The following is a 12,461-nucleotide window of genomic DNA, read 5'->3' on the forward strand; positions in this document are numbered from 1 at the left end:
TGGAAAATGTGTGTCGCGGGTTCGGTTTGTAACCGAGCGGAAACACCAATTTAGTGTAGTGGTTTAGTCCAAAATACTCATTACTGTTTATCTGCTGTGAGATAAGAATTAGGAGAAATGCAAAACAGGCACCAAACTTGAAAGAATATAAAGAAGTTTATTAACAGACCTAAAAGAAGAAAAAAAAAAATTGTACCACCTTCAGAACTCTCCTCCTCCCCCCACCTTCCTCCCTTCTCCCACTGACAATGTTCAAAGACAACCCTTAAGATGTTCAGTCTGTTTACCACTGCCATAATAACCTTGTTCAGTCCATTTAGAAAGAGAAGTCTCTTCTTGCTCATGCTATGAAAACATTATCACAACCAGACAGCCGCCCACTTCCAAATATTGTTCAGTCCATTTAGGAAGAGGAGTCTCTCTGCCTGCGTGTGAGTCCTTTCCCCCCGACTTGCAGCTTTTTCCGCAACTGCTTTCGAGGGTCCACTCTTGAAGTTTTTTGGGGTATAATTTTAAGGTTGAGCCGTTCAGAAACAAAAACAGAGGCCCTTCTCCTTCCCTGGGAGCAAAGGGTCTTCATCATCTTCATCTTTAGGACTATCTCTGGGAGCATCTCTAGGGACTGAGGTTTTCTCCTTTCCCGTTTGGAGCAAAAGTCCTCATCTGGTTCATCTCTCCCTGTCCAAACTTCTCATGAAATTACAGCTGCGTCAGCATCTGCCTATCTCAGCGCAGGTGCTTTTGCTCACGAGTTGAACACTCCACCCCCCATATCTTCATGAAATTACAACAGGATACTCTGATATATCATAGCTTCACAACAGAATTTCAGCTTTAAGCATCTCCTCTCTCTCTTCCCTCAGGTTTTCAGCTCTTCACAGCAATAAAAAGGGTTAATCTCACCTCGGCCTTGCAGCTTCGCAGCTGGAATGTTGAATTTTTCTTATCGCAGTGGAGAGGGGGGAGAGCCGAGCCGCTCCGGCTGCCCACGGCGAGGCAGTGGGGGGGGGTTCCAAGGCTGGAACAGGTCCATGGCTTCAGGATGGCCGTGGCCCGGCCCGGCCTGGCCCAAGCAGGGCCTGGCTGGGCCCGCTGGCCCCCACACGGGGCCTGCAGCCGCCTGTCCCAGCGCCGGAAACGAGAGAGAGCTTGGAGGGGGAGTTTGCCTATTCTTAAATGTGGATCACAGAGGTGATCACAACTTTAAGTGGCTTAGAGAATTGTCCATATTCAAACTGGCCAGCTGATAGGTTCTGTCAGTTCCCAGAGGAAACTGTAAGCACCCCTTAGCAAGGACGTCCCTTCCGGGACTATGCTTGCTAACCTATGACAATGTGTAAAAAAGATAATTATTCAGTAAAAGACTCTTAAAGGTTAAAATGGGATTAAGACATTTGGGAGGGTAAATCTTAGAGATTATTTTTATTTTTCATGTGCCAGGGCACATTTACTTAGTACTCCTTTCAGTCCTGAGTCCACATGTCATTTATGAAGATGATGAAGAGAACTGGGCTGAGGATGGAGCCTTGCCCAGCCCCACTAGTGACTGGCTGCCAGCCTGATGTCACCCCATGTACTATAACTCTTTGTGCCCAACCTGTGAGCCACTGTATAATACAGTTATCCAGCTGTGTGCTGGACATTTGGTCCAGAAGGATACTGTGAGAGACAGTATCAAGGTAGAAAAGGTCTAAAAAAGCAGAGTGTCAGAATAAAAGTAAAATTAAAGCTCTCATCACTTGTATATGAGAAGGATTACAAAACAATATTATGAAAATTCCTGGACTTTGTGTGCAATATGCAGAAATAATTGAGCCTCAGCAGTGGAATGTTGTCACGAACGCACAAAGGTCCATGTCATGTTCCTGGATGTCTGTCTATGGTGTGCATCATATCACAGTGCATCTTTCCACATCCTCCTGCAATGTAGAAATCCTGGTATTATGTATTAATGGAGAATAATAATAATATTTCTCACCTGGACTTAAAAGAGAGCATCTAGCTTTGTATTTGTGTGAGCCTTATTTCCAGGCTCCAGTAGAGTTGCAAAGCTCTTCAGAGCCAGGGATAATGGCTCAGTGTGACATTTAAGAAAACTCTGTACCATGCTTACTTGTAGCCTGAATGGCCAGAGACTAGTCTTTATGCCATTTGCACTTTCTGAGTCACTTTTTTCTGCCTTTGAAACCAGTGTCCATAAAATGAAAGATTAATGAGGTCATCTACAGCCATCCCTCACACAAATAGCATACATCTCCTCATCACCCTGCCTCTACAGAAATCAACAAAATTCACAAATCACTGTGATATCACAGGTTGTGCAGGATCACTCCCCCAAACCTCTCTATCCTAAAACTCATGTGCCGGCACAAACTAAGATGTCCTGGTAAGTTTTTAGAACACATCTTTCACTACAGCCACAACAGATTAACAAAATAATTACTTTAAGGAAACTAGGTTTCCAAAATTATGTTCTTACCTTTTTTTTCTGAAAAATTATACAAAAATTAATTTCTATATTGGGAATTAAAGGAGGTTTTGCAGAATAAATAGAGAGAAAGAGAGAAGAAGGGGGAGAGGGAAAAGGAAGGAAGGAAGGAATTCGGAAGGAAGGAAGGAATTCAGAAGGAATTCGGAAGGAATTCGAAAGGAATTCGGAAGGAAGGAAGGAATTCGGAATTCAGAAGGAATTCGGAATTCGGAAGGAAGGAATTCGGAAGGAAGGAAGGAAGGAAGGAAATTGATAGAACAAAGAAGAAAGAGGGAATAGGAGCCATCTAACTTGCATCTGCACACAAAATACATTCTCTAAAGTGCAGGAAACTGAACACTACATACCTAGTGAACTCATGTATTAAGTGATTTATGTTAAAGAAAAAGTTTTATCCCACTCTATATTTTCATAAACTGTTTATTTTGGTTACACAGGAAACTACAAATCTGCAACTGATAACTGATATTGCGCCTTTTTCCATAATCAACTATTTAACTAAAAACCATCTGGTAACCTTCCATATGCAATCAGTCAGTTCATTTTTCAGATTTTCATTTCAAATTGTTTTTAATGATCTCCAAAAGGCCCTTGCTATAGCAGAAAGGAAATCCATGTCCCATTGTTTCTTGCTGCATAAAACTAAATCCTGTGCTTCTTCCTCCTTCCTTTGGGAATTCCTGTGGTGCAGTACAAAGCATGCATTAAAAGAGAGATGTTTTAATGGATCATTAGCTCTCTTACTGGAGGCTTCAGCCAAGGAAATATTTTGCTGTGGTCACTGGTAAGCACAAAAGATATTAATGGATATGACACGCATACTTTTATATCCAAATTATTCTATGCTTCTACAAAGTCCAATGCAGAGAAGCTTAAACTGAGAAGCTTGAAAGGGACAAATATAAGAGGCCTGATATTTAGAGCTTTTGCTTTTGTCAAGGACAGCAGGAAGCTCAAGTTCCAGTCTTAATTCAGGCCATAAAAGAGACTTTGGATCCTCTCTGGTTAGCAGGTGTTCTACAGTAACTGTTCTATGGTTTTTTGTGGGTGCTTGCCCTCTTTCTCCCCGCTCTTGAAAAACTGAGCAAATGAAAATTGTCCTAATGAATAATTTGCAATATTCCAAAACAGTTATTTCCATACAAGAGTAAAGCCTTATCAACTACAAACTATATGAATCTCTTCATTAGCGCCCACACTGGATCATTGTCATCACTGAACTGAGGTAGAGAAAGGTAGAGAAATACCATATTTAGCATACCAGACATGAGGCTAGCTGGTGCAACTTGACTGAGAGTATTTAGGAAGGAACAGGAGTCAAAAACATCTGGAATCAATGTCCAGAGAGCTAATTATCAGGGATGTTCTTGACAAACGATAACTCTAGCTAAAACAAAGTAGGGGATTAAAATAATCCTGTTTGTTTGTTCATTTGTTTCTAAACAGAATTTTTAGGTATTTTGTATACTGAGTGCAGAAAGTGAACTCAGCAGCTCTTGGCAAGTCTGCAGTGCTCTGTCTTCTTTCTTCCTCACATATGCTTCTTTGCCCTTTTTGAAGGAATCACTTTGACATACCGAATCAAACAAAGGTCCATACATAGCATTTCTAGGCAAAACAGACAAGAGAAGGGAGGAGGGGAGACAATAATAAATAGAAAACCAGCCTAAATCTGAGAGTATTTGAAACCTTATTTCTCTCTGCATGTACATGAGACAAACAAAAAGCAAATATAAAGAAGGGACAGTAGTGAGAAAACAGACTGCCAATTTGTAAGTTAGGAGACTTGATATTAGAGTAGAATGAAAGTAATGATAAAATTTTGGGTGGGGCAGTCTTACCATTACAGACTCACTTCTCTTTCATCTCAAGTCCTGCTATAAAACCCAGTTAAATGGATTTTGGAAATTGTAAAGCTGATTGGTAAAGTTGAATTGGTTTTGGGAAAATGAATACTGTGGCTATTGCTGCTCACTTTCATTCTCCCATATTCTGTCTTGATCATTCACTGAATCTGTATTTGGGATGCAATAAAAACATTTCTCAGCTAGCATGGCATTATATTTTTTACCACTGTTTGAAATTTTCATGGCCTGTGATCACAGTAGAACTTTCTCCCCAAAGTGATATCATCTCCACATGATTAAACTAGACTTGAAAATCAAGGTTAGGAAGAAAACAAGCTAAACATACATGACCATAGCCTTGTATCAGGAAGGAAGGTGACCTGAGACTGACAAGCAAGGGGAACAGGTGGAAGAGGAAAAAGTTCCCAACTGGAGTATAAATGACCTCGTTCATGTTCTTTTAAATAGTTTGTGTGACCTCTAGTGGCCTTTGCTGCCTGCAGTGTCCCTGTGACTAATTTTTGGAAGCCATCTGGACCTACTGATGCAGCAGCATATTCACACGGATATTAGATACTTCTAGATTTCTGTTGCGGAAGCACAAGTCAGACAGGGGTTAGGGATAGATATATCCACACTTTTTCCTTAAATAAACAAAGAGGAAAATATTTCTAATTGGAATAAACATGTCAACTTCCCTTTTCTCCCCAGAGAAACTCTCCCAAGATAGAATCACAGAATGGTTGAAGTTGGCTTACTCCCACCCCCTGTTCAAAACAGAGTCATCTAGGACAGGTTGTTCAGGTCTGTGCCCAGTTGGATTTTGAATTATCTCAAAGAATATCTCCGCAACCTCTCTGGACAATCTCTTCCACTGTTCAGCCATACTCATAGGAAAAAAAACCTGTCTCTTTTTTTTAATGTTTTTTTTTAATGTTTTTTGTTTTAATGTTTTTTGTATTTCAGTTTATAACAGTTGCTTCTTGTTCTCTCACTGGATTCCACTGACAAGACCTAATGCATATTTTTGTTAAAGAATGTGAAGAACATGTGATACTCACATACAGGAGAGACAGATTAAAATAAGACATTTAAAAACTACACACACACATATTTTTGCAGAGTGGATTTTTCTTCCTTTCTTTCTTTTACCCCAGAAATTTCCAGGGCCTCTGAGCTATAGCACACTCTACACAGTTCTCGCTCTGTGCTTTGTTTGACTTGGCTATGTATTTGCTCCCTATTGCTCTCAGGAACCTCCTCCTCTCTGCTCCTTCTGGATGTTCCGAGCTTGCCCTTTTTATTCGATCCCTGCTGACCTGTCACGTTCTCTGTGGCATCCCTCACTTCCACAAACATTCCAGCTCAGGAAAAGGCATAAACTCACCCTCAATCTCCAAAAGGGAGATAGAATTTTGCAGAAAAGATAATTCAAACAGGTGATATTCTCTGCTTTTTAGTCATATTTATTAATGGATCACAATATAAATAGCGTACTGTAGAAGAAGAACAAATAAACTAGATACCTTCCATCATTGCTGGATGTGCTGAATATTATGTATAGATGATAAACAGTACTGCTAGTTTTCCAGTATACTGGTGTGCTTAGATTAAGATGGGAATTTTCCCCAAACTCCCAGTGAAAAAGGTGCATTAATCCAAATGAGAACAGTTTCTTTTACAGGGTTAGTATTGCATTATGCTGTGAGCTGCAGATGGTGGGAGTACTTGTATAGTAAGGTGTAAACAGACAGATGAGGTAATGAAGGTATTCACTGCTTGTCCTAGAATCATTTTATGTTATAATTTAGATGTTCATAGATCTATCTTTGTTGTTCTTTTTGCACGGCATATCACTGTCTTTTCCCTACTTTAGAGAAAAGGAATTGAGTCAAAGACAACAATAAGGATCATTAAACATTATCACATCAATACCTTATGCATACTAATTCTAGATTACATACTACAGTAATGGTTTGAATTGCTTGGCTAAACCAACATAAGAAATATGTAAGAGAAGCAGAATGATGTTCCAGCAATTTTAACTTATTGTTGTTCGTTCTGTGGTTTTTTTAACCACAATGTCTGCCTCTGTTAATGAAAAAATTAGATATATCACCCCCCGATATATCACCATGTCACCAACCTTGATTAAATAATGAGAATGACAGTGAGAATAGTATCACATTAAGACACCATCAGAAAAGCTTAGGTGAATTTGACTTTCTCATATGTATGAGCAGAAGAATTTTCTGATTCTAACAGCATATCTGAAAGTAGGAAGCCTTTTGCAATCAGAGAAATATTATATTAAAACAATCAAAGAAAGAAAGAAAAAAACAACCCAACACAACATTCATCCTAATCATCAAAATATATTTCAAGTCATCAGACTTTGATCTAGCCTGGACATTTTTCAACCTCAAGGAATATTTGTTTTGACCTTTTTGACCTTTTGATTTAATAATTTAACAGTACAATTGAATTCTAATACTCAGGTATGTCTAGAGAGATGGCAGGTGCTGAGCTGGTATTGCTCAGGCTGAGCAGATTTCATTTTTCTAGGAAGAAGAAGCTGATATTTCTTCCTAGTTATCTCTATACTGTGTTGCAATTAACTAAACATGGAAAATATACACACCTAGTTTTGTGGGTTTTAGGGATTATTTCTTCCTAGAGAAAAAGCTGACTCCTCACCTCTTTGTGAGAGATAACATAAAACGTACTGCTAACACAGAGTTTTTGTTTCTGCTCAGCTATAAAGATGGTTTATAAATGCTATCTTTGCCATAAGGTAAGCAAAGATAATAGACCTGATTTGTACACAGCATATGGGCCTTTGTTTCCAATTTATTTCCTATTTTATTTCTTGGATTTGCCTAAGGCCGATGTTCTGTTTGTATAGGACTTAATCCAAAAATGAATCCTAAAAACATCTCTTTGAAATGTGCATTGCCTTTTTTATTAACAAAGTGTAATTTAGACATCTGCTAAAGTGTCCCCCAATATAACAGTATGAAAGGCAAAACTAATGCAGCTCTAGCCAGTTATTGTGTTAATTCTACATTGTGAAAGTTTAGCATCTGTATTTAATGGAAATACGTTATTAGTGAAAATACATGGTTTAAAAACAGCTTTTGAAATTTAATCATTTATCTAGAGCAAAATTCTGTTACTATATAAGCATTAAGCATGAGGTTTGGATCATGATGGGTGTTTTAAATTGTATTTTTTTCAGACAAAAGAATAAAGTTTTAATTACTATAGTTCAAAGAAAACAACAATATAGCTTAGTGGGTCTAATTCCAGCCTAATGTCTGTGAGGCTTGCCAACATCCAAACCTTTGATTCCAAAACCTTCATCAGGCTGTTTGTAGCCCTGGAAAAAAAAAAAACAAACTCTCTCCACAAGGAGTCTGTGTTTTTGGAAGTTAGAGTATAATCTCCTATGAGACTGCTCTACTTTAAAGAACAGAATTAGATCTTAGTTTCTGTATCAAAGAACTTTGGAATATGGATCAGCATTTTCAAATGGATTAATTTCTGTCTTGGGTTTAAGTCCTAACATGACCAGCAAAAACTCAGTAATAGCTCTTTTCTTACTGTTTTGTTACTGTTTGCTACTGCACCTACACCAACAGTCTCAGATGCTGCAATCATGGCCCATGTGGTTGTCTGATATTGCATCTCTAATAGAAGGTAAAACTGAGTGATGATAACAGATGATGCATCCACTTGAGTCTTCTCTCAGACTAAAAGAAAATGGGTTAGATTAAACTATTTTCAAGATTATTCTTTATTAAAGTAGCTTTACCTTTGAAATGGACAAAATAAATTAATAGAATCTAGCAGAGAGTTCAGTTCCAGAGTTTTGTTTTCTTTATGAAACTTTAGTTTTACTAAAGTCCATTAGTGCTTAATATAAAATTTCTTTGTGAGAAATTCTCATTGACTTCCAAGGGATGAGGACTTCAGCCTAACATTTTATAGTGTCATAATTTGCCAGAAAAATGAAAATTGCCTTTTTTTTTTTTTTTTTCACTGCAAAATAAGCTAACTGCTTGCTTGCACACTTCCTATTTGGAACTGCTCCAGAAACTGAAGCCAGAATGCAGACTGTGATTTATAGTTCTTCCCACAAATGAGACAATACATCTCCAAAACTATACTTTTTCCCTCTTCTGATCAGGAGAGCTTGAATGACAACCCCATCTACCAAGACTATAGAAATATTAGAAAGTTCTTACCTCTTATAAATAAAGAGTTTGTTTTTATACTTTGCCTGGGGGAAATTTTGCCCTTTTGTTTTTACATGCTGGGTGACTAAATAAAATAAAATCCAGAGCTGGGTTCTGAAGGAAAAAAAAAATTCTCAGAATCTTTAAAACTTTCATTGTAACTACTTCTACAAAACAGTGAGTGAAAAACAGAATGTCATTTTCCATGCCCATTTCTAGTGAGTGCTATAAAGAAGCCGTATATTCCATTAACTCATTAGGAGATTTAAAAAGAGACAGCTGAAGGTGCACAGGGTGCTCACATCCCATCTGGTCACTGTCTCCAGAGACAGGAGTGCCACTCTGGTACACATTTCTTTCAGGTAGCTCACAGAAAGGGGCTACAAAGTTTTGCTAAATGTGTAGTTGTAAATATTATCTGATTCTATGTGGTTCCAGTCCCCTCAGATGTAAAAGGTAGTGTTCGGGTAGAGTTCTCAATATTCAGGTAAGCCGTCAAAGTACTCTGAGATATTTACAGTCATTTTAAAAGCCATGACCTCAGGTACCCATGAAAGAACATTAATGTAGAAAAAAAATTAATGAAGATTCCTCTTGTCATCATATGCATGCTGTAGGACCTGTAAGTCATATTAAAATAAGACTGGAAGCTGGGAGGGACTCACAAGGATCATAAAGTCCAACTCTTATGTAAATGACCCCTACAGGGATTAACGTCACAGCCTGCGTGTTTTTAGCACCATGCTCTAACCAACTGAGCTAATCTCACAGTCATTCTTACATGGATTCCATTCCACATACCTTGAAACTACAAAGTGGCAAAGAAGAATTTGAGGGTAGTAGAACAATCAATTTAATTTCATTTAGTTTGAATAGTTCAGCAAGCAAATCAGATTTATAAGCACTTGGGGAAAACCTGATGATGAATATTGGCCAACTTTGACATCAAGGACAAACAGTAACAAGTCAGTCTCATTTCTATGCTATGAAGCAGTATAGTTTGTTTTCTGAGAAACTCTTGTCACACATGGCATTTTCATGAATAAATTAGGGACATATAATGGAACCATTCTACGTGAGGTGCAAAACTAGTTCCATGCTCAGAGTCATCGACAACTGAAAGACAGGATGCCATTCAGAGGGACCTGGACAGGCTCAAGAAGTGGATGCCTAGGAATCTCATGTAGTTTAATCAGACCAAGTGCAAGGTACTGCACCTGGATTGGGGCAGCCCCCAGTATCAGCACAAACTGGGGGATGATGAGATTACAAACAGCCCTGCCAAAAACGATTTGAGTGTGCTGGTGAATGAGAAGCTGGACATGATCCAGCAATGTATACTCACAGCCCAGAAAGCCAATTGTGTGCTGGGCTGCATCCAAAGCAACACAGCCAGCAGGGCAAGGGAGGGGATTCTGCCCCTCTATTCTGCCCACATGAGACTCCACCTCGAATACTGCATCCTCAGCACAGGAAGGGTATTGACCTGTTCGACCAAGACCAGAGAAAGGTCATCAACTTGATCAGAGGGATGGAGCACTTCTGCTATGAGGAAAGGGTGAGAGAATTGGGATTGTTCAGCCTGGAAAAGAGAAGGCTTCAGGGTGACCTAACTGTGGCCTTCCAGTACCTGAAGAAAACTTGCAGAAAAGATGGGGCAAGACTATTTACAAGAGCATGTATTGATAGGACAAGGGGAAATTGCTTTAAATTGAAGGAGAGTAGGGCTAGATTTTAGGAAAATATTTTTTACTGTGAGGGTGGTGAGGCATTGGAATAGATTGTCAAGAGAAGTGGTGGATGCCCCATCCCTGGAGGTGTTCGAGGCCAGGCTGAATGGGGCTCTGAGCAACCTGGGATAGTGGAAGGTGTCCCTTCCCACAGCAGTGGAGCTGGAATAGGATTATTTTTAAGGCCCCTCCAACCCAAACCATTCTGTGATTCTATGATTCTGTGAACTTACAAAGCACGAAGATGAGTGAAGTGACAGAATGGGATATATCCATATTCATTTTCAGGACACATAGACAAGAATATAGTTTAGAAGATTAAGAACATGTGAGCTCAGAATTACTTAAATATCACAGAACATTTTTGACCTGAGCATCAAACTGAGTTTTTAAAATAAACAGATAAAATTAACATTAATAAATAGCCAAGCCATGCAATATTAACTTATGAGTCCTACAGAGACTCAGAAATTAAATTTCTGAAAGGTAGTAGAAAATCTAATAATTTTGAAAGACACTTCACATAAGTAAATACAAATAATTTTAAAAGTGCTTCTAGGGACTAACACAGCTAAGGACAAACATGTCTGACTTTCATGCTGGAAAACAAAGTATAAAAATAAATAGAATTAATATAGAATATAATGTACATGGGAAGGTCAGTATAAATAAATGAAATTTTGTGTCTCACAGAGTCACCAGAAGTCTTTCAAGGACCACTTAACACATGGATAAAACATGAGGAGAGAATGCTATCACAGGCTGAGCAGGAATCAATTTTTTGATGCTGTGTTGTGAAAAGGACAATGCCAAACTTGAGCAACAGCTGTAAGAGCAACATAACTCTGATTTCCTTAGCACTGGCTGCATCTCAATATCATACATAGTTTTGTTGTAATGCAATCCAAAGGAAAATAAATCAAACAAGCTGCTTGGACAGATTCATCAGGAAAGAAAAGATCTTAGAAGCATGAACAGCAATGATTGAAAAATCTGGCCTTGCTTAGTCAAGACATGACAGAGGTTAGAAAAAGTAGTAGTTCTTGCAGTCAAAGAGGTCATGTAGAAACAAGTAATAACTGTTATTTCATTGTTCATGTCCAGGACTAGTAGGATAATTAATAATTAAGTTTCAGCAAGGGCTGGAACAAGGTGTTGGGGAATGCTAACTATGCCTCAGGACATGGTATTTATCACTAAATATAAAGCACTGGATGGATACCTCTCTGGAATGTCATCACATAGAAGAGAGGGAATGATTACACGACTTAGAATATACTTCCCAGACTAATTTTCTATGATTCAATAATTATATCCACACATTAAAATTATGTTTCAGGAATTTTAGTCTAAGAACTTAACCTCAATAATTTTAGAATAGTTCAGTTATGATTTTAAATCTTATATTTCCAACAAAATATGTCTGTTTTCTCACTGAAAAGTGCAGATCCAGTGCTTGTCGAGAGTTGCTACAGTATTCTTCAAAGATTAGTTTGGACAACCTTTATCCCAAGCCATCATCATTTCAAAGTGTTGATTAATGTCATGCCTGGTCTCAGTTAAGAGCTGGTAATGAATGACAGGCATTTTTTCCAACTATAACCTTGAATTAGGTATGTTTTTTAAATTGCAAGTTGGTTTCAAATTTAAGGCTTTTTATGTGGAGATGTTTTACATTGGAATGCACACATTTGGTAAGCAAATGGAGAAGAGAGCTTTACTTTACTATGAAAAGAATTCAAGACGTGTAAACAGTCAATTGTAGAACAGGTGACTTTTCATTTCCAAAGAAGCTAAAAAACCCCAAGCAATACTGCAGTTTAGTAGAAAAAATGTCAAAGATATCTCTAGATACTTACAGGTGAACAAGCTCTGGGGAAAGAAAATTATTTTGGAAGGAAAGATTTGTGGAATCCCAAAATATTATGTGCTTGAATAGTTCCTAGGAGAAGATTTACACTAACAAAATCAAAACAAAAAAGCAAAGTTCAGTGTGACTTAGAAAGAACATAATATTTTCCAGGAAGAAGCCCTCAAAAAGTAATTATGCTCTAAAATAGAGACCCATCTTGAATGAGAGAGTCTTCAGTAGAATATTAGCAATAGAAAAATCTGATGTTAGCATAATTCAATAAAGTAGTGTTCATTTTCACCC

This window comes from Corvus moneduloides, chromosome 6 (genome assembly GCF_009650955.1).
Source record: "Corvus moneduloides isolate bCorMon1 chromosome 6, bCorMon1.pri, whole genome shotgun sequence".
Lineage (NCBI taxonomy): Eukaryota > Metazoa > Chordata > Aves > Passeriformes > Corvidae > Corvus > Corvus moneduloides.